We start from the raw sequence: 13,570 nt of genomic DNA on the forward strand, positions 1-13,570 counted from the left end.
TGACTGAATTGGATGAAAGGAGGAAGCAACAATGCCATTTAGCAGACCCTCGGTATCACCAAGTACTCTTACAGAATGAGGCCTTCCCACTTGGCTAGCACTAGCTAGGATAAATACTGGTAACAATTGGTTGCTGTTTCTGTCTCCTAAAGTCTGCTCTGAGGACTAAGCGATACATTCCTCCTCTGTGAATATCATTAACGGTATCTGGCTTCGCTTTCCTTTGGTTGTTCCTGTGTTTTTTTAAAAATTGTATTTGCGTATGTGAAGTGGGAAAGATATGATGCTTACTTTTTAGATTAATTGCCATGGCTGAAGTTGAAAAGTCCAGAAAAATGTAAGCTGGCTGAAGAAATGGATTGACCTCAAAGCTGTGTCTATCTCCAAACAAGAGAAATCCTGTTTCTCCTGATAAGCAAGGATCATTGTTAAATAGCCATCACATTACCACATCACCAACATATAATGCCTAATGTTATGTGTTTGTATATGTAACAAAATCATACGTGCATTTATTTCTTGTTTGACAATGCTGTCTGTGGAGGGGTTCTCTGTGCTGTAGTTCAGAGACCTGTAACTTAGGCTTAATTTAGACCTGAATACACCACTTAGAAATGAATCCAGTTTTGATGCAAAAGCAAAGGGGACAGATGTTCTACTTCTTCTAGAAGTTGTTTCAGTGGCTAACTGCCTTCACTTAGATCTCAGTTTCACTTTTTTAAAAAATGTGAATGGTTTTAGTGTTCAACAATAGGTTCTTCACATATGTCTTTTGCATAAATGTCAGTTCCTGTTAAAATCAATTTATAAAATACTACACCATCTAACTTAAGATGATCTCTTACCTTTCATACAAACTTGAAAGATGCAGATTTGAAACTCTTGCATTGTACAACCTGTTTTCCCAAGCTCAACTTTTATGCCTCTTCTCTGTGTTACATACCGTTTTCCAAGAACTTAAGATTCTGAGAACTGAACTAAGCATAATATTCCAGCATCTGTCTCATTAATGACATGAAATAATGTCTCAATTCCTGTTCATTACTATACCATACATAGATTAAAGGATGAAGTTACTCCCTTTCTTTATGACATCACACCAATCTCCCCACCATTACACCTAAAGCCTCTTCAGTCATTGCTTTCCACAGATACAGTTCCCACATACGAGACAATGGGCTCCACTTCATCATCCTGATCGGGTTTTGGAGTACTGCAGTAACGCATGTTTTATTTGAATAGGCTTTACCTGACTGCTCAACTCAACATTTATCACTGTCAAACATCTCACAACTTGCAGGTTTGTAGCTGTTGCATTCGCTTCCATATAATCAGGAGAACTACCGAATAATGTGTGACATCGAATTTACGTAATTTCCTTATAAACACTGAAGTTTCATGAACCATTTTGTAGACGTGCTAGCTGATACTCCAATAAACTCTCATTACTTAGTGTTACAAAGCACTAGTCTTTCAATGAGAATAATTTAGGTACTGCGTAGACAATACCTTGGAGGTGGGGCATATACATGACGCTTTGCTATCCTTACCAATTACCATTTTTCTGAGAGTACTAAATTTCTCTGGGAGGAACGTATTTTCTATAAGAGAATTTTCATTCCTATTAGCTACATTCCCAGACTTAGTTTTCAGTTTCAGACCGAACTAATCAGAACTAATTTTTTTAAAAAAAAGATAAAAATGTGGAGTCATCTTTAAGAACTCTACCTAGAAGTACACAGCTTTCATTATTTCTTTGAGTAACTTCTGCAAATCTCCATTGCCCAGAGTTCAACAGGCAGTAGCCCTTCCTATAGATGGCGAAAGGTGGGGATTGCAGATGCAGCATTGCCTTAGCAAACGAAGGCATCCAAATAAAACAACAAAACTGATTTATCAAGTTATAAATAAAAACCGTAGTCCTTAACATAAGACATCAGTAGATCTGCATAGCAAACTTTGCTTTCTACAAGGAGTATGGTCTAAGCACTTCCTGAAACAGGAACAGCAGCGGCATATTTACTTAAGACTTACCAAGGAAACTAACACACTTGGAACAGGTATGGACAAACAGCTGCTGTTCTTTACTGTTCTCCTGGTAAGAAGCGGTATGAATGATTTTCTATAGTCTTACACTTAGCCAACCAAAATTCTCCTTAATAACCTTGCCACGTGACCTGGATACTTGAGGTTTTCCTGACTAAGAACAAGGTATAAAGATAATGGGAAAACCATGACTTTAATTGGTAACCCGGTTAAAATCTAAGGATGCATTTTGATTATGGAGGAATTACTTTAACATTATGAAGATAGTAAGAGCACAAGCTATGAAAACTTGCAACAATTTGAGCCATCTCGCCTGCTACGGAGTAAGCAAGAACAGGGAAAATGAAAAGCAAATTTTCTCTGACGAGCTCAAGTCTTCCTGGCTGAAACGATATATTAGTAATTTATGCTAAGAAAGAAATTCTAACAAAGAGCACAAGAAAAGTTGATTAGTCTTTCCTGCCTGTTAACCCCAGAGAAAAAACACAGTTAATGAATGTAAAGGAACACCTATGAAGGGACAGTTGAAACAGTAATTTTTCATACAACCATGACAGAAACCATAGTTCTCATTGTCATACCTAGCTGTTGAAGCTAAGAGCGTGGACAGAACAGAGACAGCACTCTTTGTGAAAGATCAGCAATATTCCCTGATGGCAGCTAACATTAACAAGTTTTTAAATCAATTTAAGTACCATTTTTCAGGGCTCAAAACCACCTCATTATTGCTGTGGTGTAAATACCAAACTGAGAAACAGAAAAGGTTTGAAGCACAATGCCGGGATATAGGAGGGTTTCTTACACCTCTCACAGATGCTGACCACCAACAGGCCAAACTACGTGAACCTGGAATGACAATTCTCAAGTGAAACAACTGCAATAGGTGCATCTGACTATGCAATCCAATTAATTCAAGAAACAGTACCCACACATATGAAGAAATGGGTAGTTTCCCAAAATGCTGTTTGCTGTCAAGAGTGATCCAGCCAACACCAACAACACAGTGCAAACCAGATGTACTAAGCTACCCTTTGAATTGAGGGCACCTCAATGATTGTTTACTAATAGTTAAGACAAAAGATAGTTAGAAATGGTCTATGAACAGAAAGATCCCAGTCTTGAAAGCACAGTATCTTTATCACAGACACACGCAATCATGGGCAGGGTTGGAAGAATTTAGAAAAAAAAAGGAAAAAAAAGAAAAAAAGAGAGAGAGACAAGTAAAAAGACTGGTAGAATACAGTGTAAAGCAAAAAGAAATCCCACTAAAACATGAACATGTAAGCCTAGTGCCACGGAAAAGTAACGTACAGGAATATCCTTTACACAAAACCTCAACGGGTGTAGACATTTTCTTTTCACTGATACGTTCCTATTTCTGCCTCTTTGCTGCTGCTTGTCAGGGACAAGATGCCAGGAAGGAAATCTGTTGGTATTTCTCACACTGCCCCGGTAGCCAGCTGAAAGGCACCACAAAAGTGGGGCTACCTGCTTTCTGGGCTTGTTACCGAAATCTCGGAATGAAAAACTTATCGACACCAATGTGATGTAGATAAGCAGACACTTCTTTATTAACGGCCGGGTGCGTGAGCGAGTCCTCTCACGATCAACGCACGCCAGGTCTCAAAATCAGACACCATATATAAAACTTATTCATACATATTCATTAAGTATTCATGAATAACCATGATATTTCCCGTAAATCATTAACATATTCTCCTCCTATATCCGATTCTGCGCAGTAGAGCTTAGAAAGGTCTAGAAATGGGTCTGGGGTACGATTTGGGTAGGTGGTATATGAGTCGCTGGTCGCGATCTCCCCCTGCCGGAATTACCTTTTACTAAAGTTCACGATTTCTTGCCAGGTAACCACAAGCTGTTCCAGTCGACTCTCCCCGGTTTCCATTAATCTCATATTCTGACATTTCAATACACTTCTACATACAGAAGACTGGTCAAATACAAAAAAACCTTTCAACCCTAGAGTTATTACCTAAGTTTTAACAATGGTTCCAGCCCCTTCTTCTAGCCTTGATACAGGATGTACAAAAGATCTCATAGCAGCTTTTACTGTGCAACTATAAGTTTCATTAAAAATATTTCTTATCCTTCTATTTTTCAATTTTATAAAATGATTTTATAAAATCAATTAATCAATCAAATAAAGTCAATCAATCTTAACTTATTAACAAATCGATAACAGGCTGAGATGGGGAACCGCTGACTTTTGTAATCGGCTGGAGACAAACTGTTCCAAGGCACACCCCATGCACAACTCCACCGGAGAAGGTGACAGAAAGGAATTCGTTTGGTAGTTCTCACACTGCCCCAGTAGCCAAATGAAAGGCACCACAAAAGTTCTACCTGATTTCTGGGCTGAGATGGTGAATCGGTGACTTTTGGACTCGGCTGGAGACAAACTGTTCCAAGGCACACCCCATGCACAACTCCACCGGGGAAAGTGCCAGAAAGGAATTCTGTTGGTAGTTCTCACACTGCCCCGGTAGGCAGCTGAAAGGCACCACAAAAGTTGTTCTACCTGCTTTTTGGGCTGAGATGGGGAACCGCTGACTTTTGGACTCGACTTGAGACAAACTGTTGCAAGGCACACCCCATGCACAACTCCACCGGGGAAGGTGCCAGGAAGGAATTCGTTTGGTAGTTCTCACACTGCCCCAGTAGCCAGCTGAAAGGCACCACAAAAGTGGGGCTACCTGCTTTCTGGGCTGAGATGGTGAATCGGTGACTTTTGTAGTCGGCTGGTGACAAACTGTTCCAAGGCACACCCCATGCACAAGTCCACCGGGGAAGGTGCCAGAAAGGAGTTCTGTTGGTAGTTCTTACACTGCCCCGGTAGCCAGCTGAAAGGCACCACAAAAGTTGTTCTACCTGCTTTCTGGGCTGAGATGGTGAACCGCTGACTTTTGGACTCGACTGGAGACAAACTGTTCCAAGGCACACCCCATGCACAACTCCACCGGGGAAGGTGCCAGAAAGGAATTCGTTTGGTAGTTCTCACACTTCGCCGGTAGCCAGCTGAAAGGCACCACAAAAGTTGTTCTACCTGATTTCTGGGCTGAGATTTCTGGGCCGAGGGAACTTTGCTGTAGGTTGGGTAGCTTCCCATCAGATAGATGGGGGGTCAGCGGGAGAATGGAATAACCGGGCTGATGAGTTAGCAAGGCTAGCTCCTGTACAGAAGGACCAGACTGTAGAAGACTGGGAACGCCTGTTAGAATGGTTGCATGTAAAACGCAAACACACAGGAGCTAAAGATCTATATCATGAAGCCCCTTGCCTGAGGCTGGCCCGTCACCAGAGGTATGTGTAAAACCTGTATATCAGCCTGCAAACAATGTCGAAGACGACTTGAAAAACACCCTTTAGAGGATGACCCTCTGCATTTGAGGGAGGGTAAAGGCTTGTGGGATGCCTGGCAGGTGGATTTTATTGGCCCCTTTAAGAGATCGGGAGGAAAACTTTTTGTGCTGGTGGGAGTGGAAATAACATCAGGACTAGTCCAAGTAGAAGCCTTTAACAGGGCTACGGGGGAGAACACGGTGAAAGCGCTGCATGAATGGTTTGGAACTTTTCCAAAGCCACAAGAAATACAATCTGATAACGGTTCTCACTTTACTGCCAGAATTGTACAGGACTGGGCACGAAGCAAAGGGATTAAATGGGTATTTCATACCCCGTATTATCCGCAAGCTAATGGAACTGTAGAAAGGACCAATGGTCTCTTAAAATGACTTTTGAAACCTCATGAGGGAAGTTGGGATGTCCGCTTGTGGGAAGCTGTTAAAGCTGTAAATGATAGAAGGGGGGTAAACGGATGCCCCAAAATAACCGCTTTTTGCCCAATGGCTCCTTCCTTGATTCCTTCATTAAAGGGACCAAATGATTTAAAGAACCCAGCTCACTTCTCAGGACAACCCATTCTGGTGGCACTTCCTACTGTGGGAAACGTACCACTGGTACTGAAAACCCCACTGCATGCATGTGCTTGGGAAGCCTTTGATGCCCTGGGAAAGGCACATAAGAGAAACACCCGCTGGATAATCCCATCATCTTAACTCTTTTTTGCCTCAGGGAGGCAAGCTCTGTTGTTTTATTTTTACAGGAGAACTCCGAGGGACACTGAGAACATGAACTATAAATAAATGAAAATTCATAGCCCTAAATTTTAAAATGACTAATAGCAAAATTGGACTGGTACTACTTGTTTGTGTTTTCCCACTTACGCATAACCAAAAGGGTGCTGAATGGCCTTGGTCTAAATCTATTGTCGGGTATACTGCTTTTACAGGGCAGTATCCAAAGAATCACTTTCTAAATTTGGCCACTGTAGTACTGTATGATGATAAGGCCTATTCCCCACTTGAATGGGAGTGGGATAGGAAAGACTGGATCAGAACTCTAACTGGAATAATTGGAGAAAAGGTTATGGTAGGATGCAGAAAAGTGGAAGGACTTCTCTATGTAAAGGCCTCTTTAATTACCGTCTCTGGCAATCTTTTGGATCCAAATTTAACAACCAGGATTCACCCCGGTATTTCAGCAAAACTTTGTCATGCTGCTGAGTGCGAATGTGATAAGCAAGAATCCCTTATTATGTGCTGTCGCCAAAAGCACATCGGCAATTATACCACCCTTGATCCATGTACCAACAACGTTAAGATCTCTAAGTCTTGTAAAAATGACAAGACTGACTGTTGGTACAACCTCACCTTGACGAGACCTGTCTATGTGGTGTGTAGTTGGCGAAGCAATCCGGCAAACCGATCAGATCTATTGAGTCTGACCTTCAAATTCAAAATAAATGCTGTAACTAAAACCCCAGTGATGCTTGTTGCAATAGTCACACACCATGGCATGGACACGACCCTCACGCTGAATGACAAAAATAAAGTTTTACCCCCTTTTATGGTGGCTCAGGGTGACAACATCTCCATACGATGCAGATTAATTACTGAATCCCTTATTGTGCCAACAAACAGCTATGAAATTGAACCCCATGGTTCTATTTTGTCATGTAAAAACCAAAGCCAAGAGTGTTGGCTGAATTTGACTGCAATGCAGTACCCCTATAAGATTATGTGTGGCATAAACAACACGGAATACTGGGGGGAACTCAGAATAGATGTCATTACACCTACCACTCAACCAATGGCTGTACCCAATCCACAACTTTTTGAAATTGGACCATATATAGTCAGAAATACAGGTCAACAACAAAAGTTGTTTAATCCAAAATGGTCTCTTAAACGAGTTGAGTTGTTGATGCAAATTAATGTTTCAGGTATTCAGCCAGCCTGCTCTCCTTTCCTAAAACCCTCTTATGAGGGAGGGATAACCTGGCTGCGGAGACAGACACCTTTGGGAAACGGACTCGGAGAGACCTCACTGGTGTTTTGGGAACAGGATTGGGGTTTCTGAATGGCATTGACTCAGAGATATTAACGACCAAATCGGCAACTACAGCTAATGATCTGGCAGGATTGCAACAACCTTTGCAATCTTCCCTATTGGCTCTGGGAACTAACCAGTGGCAGTTAACAGATGTGTTACCAAAATGGGAAAAGGTGAATATGGAAGATCACAAATTGATTGTAGATACACTTGGTATAATCCAAAATAACCTTTCTCTGGCTCTTAGTTGTATCCAGGCTCAATTATGGATACAATCAGTGGCTGCCTCGATTATTAGAGAAGGTGAAGGAGGCACTTTTCCCACTGAAATTCGGAAAGTAGTCTGGGACTGTGCCACCGATTTTGAGAGGAAACTCCAATCCTGGTGGAATTTGGTAAACTCTGCTTATAACCCCACCACAAACATTGCCACCGCTTTTGTACTGACAATGTCACATGCGTCAATAAATGTAATCTACCCCATTATTGCCTTAGGATTGAACCAGAAGGGAACCACACTCTATCCTTTCGAGCACAGAGTATGGGCCCAAAAGGTGGATGAGAAATGGCAAACTGTAGATTTGGAACCTTGTATCGTGCAGGAACAACAAGGATTTGTCTGTGAAGGCAACACAATCAGAGCTCAGGACATTTGTTTAGACACTACACAGAGAATCTGCCATTTTGAGATTCGTCCTGACGATAACCCTGAAACAGTGCTTGTATATATTGGCAAGGGTTGTGCATGTTTGAGAACTGCTTGTAATTCTGTATCTGTAGATACGGTGATTGTAGGTACTAAGAATCATTCCAATTCTTGCGTTTGCAATTTTATGAACATCACTGGATGTGACTTCTCCTATTTAGCCCCAGGCACATCCCACCAGCTCTTGAAATCTAATTATACACTAATTCACGATTTGCAGCCTGTATCCATTGGAATGAATCTCACCTTGGTAAAACAACTGTTACAGCATCAAGACTTGATCAAGACTCTGGCAAAGGTTAGAGAAAACGGACAGAAAACCTTGATAACTGTCCATCACAATGTGGAAGAAATACACCGTGTCTTGAGAAGAGTGAGAAAAGATGCAGAACACGGATGGTGGGACACACTTTTCGGATGGTCACCGACTGCTACTGGCATCTTGAGCAAGTTGTGTCACCCTATTGTCATCCTTTTGATATTGGTCTTGATTGGTCTTGTTTTGTCAATGATATTGTATGTCTTAAATTGGAGAATGGTAAAGCAATTGACGTATCTGACATCTGTAATCAATGCACGTATCTTGTTGAATATCCCTTCCAATGTGGACATCCCTAAATCTACTGACACAAGGAAAATTGTATAAGACCTAAACAGATTTATGTTTAGTCATTTTTATGAATACCATTTGATTGTTTTGAACTGTTTGAAAGAAAGAGGATTATTTTCCCCTTCTTTTCCTGTCTGTCATTTTCTTTTCCCCTTTTCTTTCCCTGCCCTTTTTTACCCCTCTCAGAGGATTATATCGCTGCCACGTGGTCCTGATAACAATGTTGAGCCACGGGGTGGTGTAAGAGTCGGTCTAAAGAGAACAATATGGTCTCAACATTGCCAACAGAGACCTGGAGATGGAATGTGGTCCTCATGGACACCAAGACACAAAGACCCTGGGAAAGAGAACTGCACGGTACGAGGAGTACTATGCCGCTCCCTGCAACCTGGGACTGAAAGGAACAACTACACCCTGGGAAGGAGAACTGCACGGTACGAGGAGTACTATGCCATCCCCTCCCACCTGGGATTGAATAAGGCCGCATAACAGCTGTCCAGAAGATGGATCACAACTGTGGTCATAACAAGGATCGCGACGATCGGAAGGACCGGCGGCGGGACACTGCCTGGACCTGGGACCATAGAGACGCCTTAGACCCGTGGTGGTAGCTATAATGCTCTTTCCTTTTCTTTTTACTTTTCCTTTTATTCACTTTCTGTCTTTCTACCTATCGCACGCCGCTTTACGGGCAAGCAATAAATTTGTGCTGTTTGATTGAAGCATAACCCCTTGGCGTGGTCGCCTTGATTTTTTGTGCTTTGAGATCGTGGTTAATGAACCATCAAGAGTCCACTGAGTGGACCGTGACTTGTGGTTTCATCTAGAAATTCTATGAAAAAACACCCTCTCATGTCCTCCAGGTTCAACAGGCAAGGTGACAGGTTAGATCCCATCAGCACCCATCTACCTGGATGCCTCCAGGCAGAGAACCAGGCACTGATCATGTATGTCAGAGACTGATGATCCAGCTGATTTAATAAATATCTACTTCTCTACTCATGCAGGCCCGAAATATCCTAATGTGGGCACCAGAATATTGTGGATGAGGGTTTTGAAAGCTATGCTCCCTTCCACTGAAAGACGACCACTGCTCTGTCTAAGTCCAGCAATCCTGTCCTTTCCTCACAGAAAGCAGAGAGGATGTCCAGGCACAATCTCTCCTGGTCAACCCACTCACCTCATTCATACACCATGAAATATTACACTAGTGGTCAGTCTTTGGGAATTTTACTTCCCCTGCTCAACCCTTGGCCCTGCGTGCCATGGGTGGGTGCTGCCAGCCCTGCAAGAGCTCTCCCCGTCTCCATGGCCTTTCCCAGAGGATGGAGAGTGGCCTCCCTGTGACAGCAGCCTGCTCGCTCAGCCCCCTGGGATACCGCCCCTCTGCTCCCACGGACTGCTCAAGGTTGCCGGAGGTCAAGGCACTTGATCCCCTCCCACTGCTGCTGCTTCTCCTCCAGAGTCCTGCCTGCAGCCACAGAGGCCTGGGAGAACTGGCCGGGGAAGGCGGAGGAGAAGAGGGCAGAGACAACCTCAGCTGTACCCACACCTGCCCTTGCTCAAGTCAGCAGCGGCCACACAGTATCTCTGTGTCTTCTGTGACTGCTCCTGAAGGAGGGAACACTCCTTCGGGTGCCCTGGAATTGCCTCACCAGTCTAAACCGCGTGGTGGATGCCTGGGCTGTTGGAGGCTGCTGTCCTTGCCGAGCAGCTGTGCTGAGCTCTGCCACCTGCCTTGGCACTTGGTTCCCTCAGTGTCACAGCTCTGTCTGCAACAGGACGGGCTGCAGCTGCCTCTGCGTGGGCCCCTGGCTGAGGGCACTGCTGCACATCTGGGCTGAAGCCCCCCAGCTGTGGCACCAGCCCAGCTCTGCCTGGCCATAAGGCAACCTGGTACCAACGAGCCCGTGGGTGCAAAGGCTTTGCTTCAGAGCAGAGACATGGCCTGGGCAAAGGAGAGCTGAGTCTTGAGCCCTCGGACTGTGCAATGAAGTGCTGAAATGGGCTCTGCAGGGCTTACTGAAGCACTGAAGACATCCTCCCTGCCCCTGCCTGCAGACCCACCAGACACACACATACACACACGCTCTTTTAGGAGTACTTGGATCCTTTGCTGCAGTTTTCCTGGTGTCTTCTCTAGTAATGGGTTAACAAAAGTTGATACTCCTGCAGAAAACTTTTTCTAGTAAGGGAATTGCCACTGCTGGAAATAAGTGTGTCCCCCCAGGAGAGGCAAGGCCCATGAGGGATTGCCTCATCCTGCTGCCCAGCAGGTTCCCCTGCAGCCCCAGGGACAGCTGGAGGGAGCCCAGAGGGGCAGAGGAGGGAGGCAGGGAGAGCTCAAAAGCAGCCCTTGGTGGGGGGCTGCTGAGAGCTCCCTGCTGGAGAAATCTGCAGAGCCCTGGAGCCGGTAAGTGTGTGGCTGCAGGGCAATGCCTCTGCAGTTCCTAGCCGGGTCTGCAGCAGCTGGGCCCCCCCCCAGCCTGTGGGACCGTGTGGGAGCCTTTTGCTGTGGAGGAGGCCAGTGTGCTGCAGAGCAGGGCTTCCCTGCTGCAGCGTGGGAGGGCCAGGGCATGTGGGCTGCCTTGTGCCAGGGCAGGCTGCAGGGCTGTGAAGGTGGCTGTGCAGGCAGGGGTGCCCAGGGCTGTCCTTGCCAGCAGGGTCCCTGCAGCCCAGGGGGCTGTGTGCTGGGGCAGGGGCTCTGCCGCCTGCCAGGGGCAGCTCTCAGCCTGCCGGGGGCTCCCGTGCGGCTGCAGGGAGAAGCTGTGTGTGCAAGGAGTGACCCCACACAAGGAAGTGCTTATCTGTTGTTAAGAGGGTGTTGTGTGCTTCAGGGCTGCTCACAGCTTCCGCTCACTGCCAGAATATTTTCCATTGGTGGTTTCAAAAATTAGTACAAAGCAAGGTTAGTGTAAAGGTAAAGTACTTTCTTGAGTCTGTTTCCGTTTTATACTCTTGGGGAATGGTTTGGAATACACGATGAAGGAGTTCTTAATAATGACAAGTCCCCTAGACTCCTGAATTGTAACTTTGAAATATCAGAGGGTTTTATTTGAGTCTTCCTATTTGCATTCAGTCACTCCTTTCCCACGGACAAAAGGAGCTTTGCCTTTGCTGAATCCACCAGACTCAGTCTCACCTGACCATTATTCCACCTGCAAACAAGTTACCTGCGCCCAGCCAGTGCCCTTCAGAGAGGCAGCTTTGTGTAGGGCCAGAGCACAGAGGTTGTGATGGGATCTGTGAGCTCTGACGGGGAAAGACCTGGCACAGGGAGATACCTCCCACAAGGAAAGTCTCCTGGCAGAAGCGATATGATCAGGGAGTGAAAGGAAACTTCAGACAGAATTGTTGTTGAAGGGAGAATCAGAAAGCTCTCTCTGACCATGTGCAGTGCAGACCCCTTTCTCTGAGGCATCCCCCTGGCCTGCTCTCCCCCCAGCAAAGCCTCTGCCCTCAGGGCTGGGGGTCCCGAGGCGTGAGCCACCCCCTCTGCAGCCAGAGCTCCAGCAGAGCCGCGGTGCAGCTCTGCAGCCACGTGCCCCGGTCCCTCTGCAGAGCACAGGGGCTGAGAGCAGCTGCCCGGCAGTGTTGGTGTGTGGGAGGTGGCGAGCAGAGCTGGGCAAGGGCAACGCTGCCCTCAGTGCCTGGCTCGCTCGCCCTGGACACTCTTACCTAGACCATCAGTGCAATTTTACTTCTTTCTCTGCCGTTTTGGGTTAGTTTTATTCTCTAGCTCTTGCTGTCAGGCTCTCTGGGGATGGGTGTTTCAGCTGCAGAGTCACACTCTGACCTTGTGGGTCCTCTCCTGCAGGTGTGTCCATGGGAACAAGTGTCCCAGCTTTCCTCTCAGCTGTGGGGCTGTGGGCAATGCCCTATGTGGGGCTGGTTCTCCCTGAACCTGATGCTCTTGTTAGGGCACTTGGCTACCTCCTTGAAGTTCCCTTCCAAGCAGCGAGTTGCCCTCCAGAATGGAAACCTGTCCCCTCGCACCCATTAGTGATCTGAAAGCCCCACATAGAAGCGTAGAGTTTCTGTGATGGAGAAAACACTGTTGGGGTGGGTGAAATGAGCTGTGTATCCTTTGCTGTGGGTGGGATGCTGAGTTCTGATGAAAGTCTACACCCTTTACTGGTCTGTGGTGGGTCAGTCCGTTCTCAGCAGTGCCTTGTGGTATTTCAGGGTAACATGGGAGTGTGGCCACCATTCATCTCAGGAAGGTGCAAGCCCATAGAAACTGGGAACCAGAAGGACAGACCACCTCCCCTCACTGTGCACTCACCCACAGGCAATCCTCTTGCCTCACAGACCTCACTCTGTTCCACTGGAGGGCAGCAAAAATGCTCTGCTTTTCTGACATCTGAAAATACTCAACAGGAGAGATGGGGGGGGAGCTGTGAAAAAAACTTAAAGCTCTCTTACAATGCCTTCACCCTTCCCGTTCCTTAGCACTGGCGCTGCAGACGCTGACCAGCCCTTCTGCGTTGGCACTGGTTTCAGAGGACAAAGTTAAACACCAGGACTGGTCCCTGCCCCCACCCACTGCTGCAGAGTGGGGCTGGCTGGTCAGGAGCCCGTGGGCAGATGCCCTGCTCTTCATCACCCACACGGCCAGCACCAAGCAGGGCTGCAGCCACACAGCTGCAGGAAGGTCTCCGAGAAAAGAGAGGGATGTCTGTGTGTGACGGGGGGATGGTCTGTGGGAAATGGCTTTGATTTTGCTTGCAGAAGTCTCCCCTAAATTATCACTGTCTTTTTCTCCTGTGACAGGACCATATGCCCAGAGGCAGCAC

The sequence above is a fragment of the Falco biarmicus genome, chromosome 19 (genome assembly GCF_023638135.1).
Source record: "Falco biarmicus isolate bFalBia1 chromosome 19, bFalBia1.pri, whole genome shotgun sequence".
NCBI classification, from domain to species: Eukaryota; Metazoa; Chordata; class Aves; order Falconiformes; family Falconidae; genus Falco; species Falco biarmicus.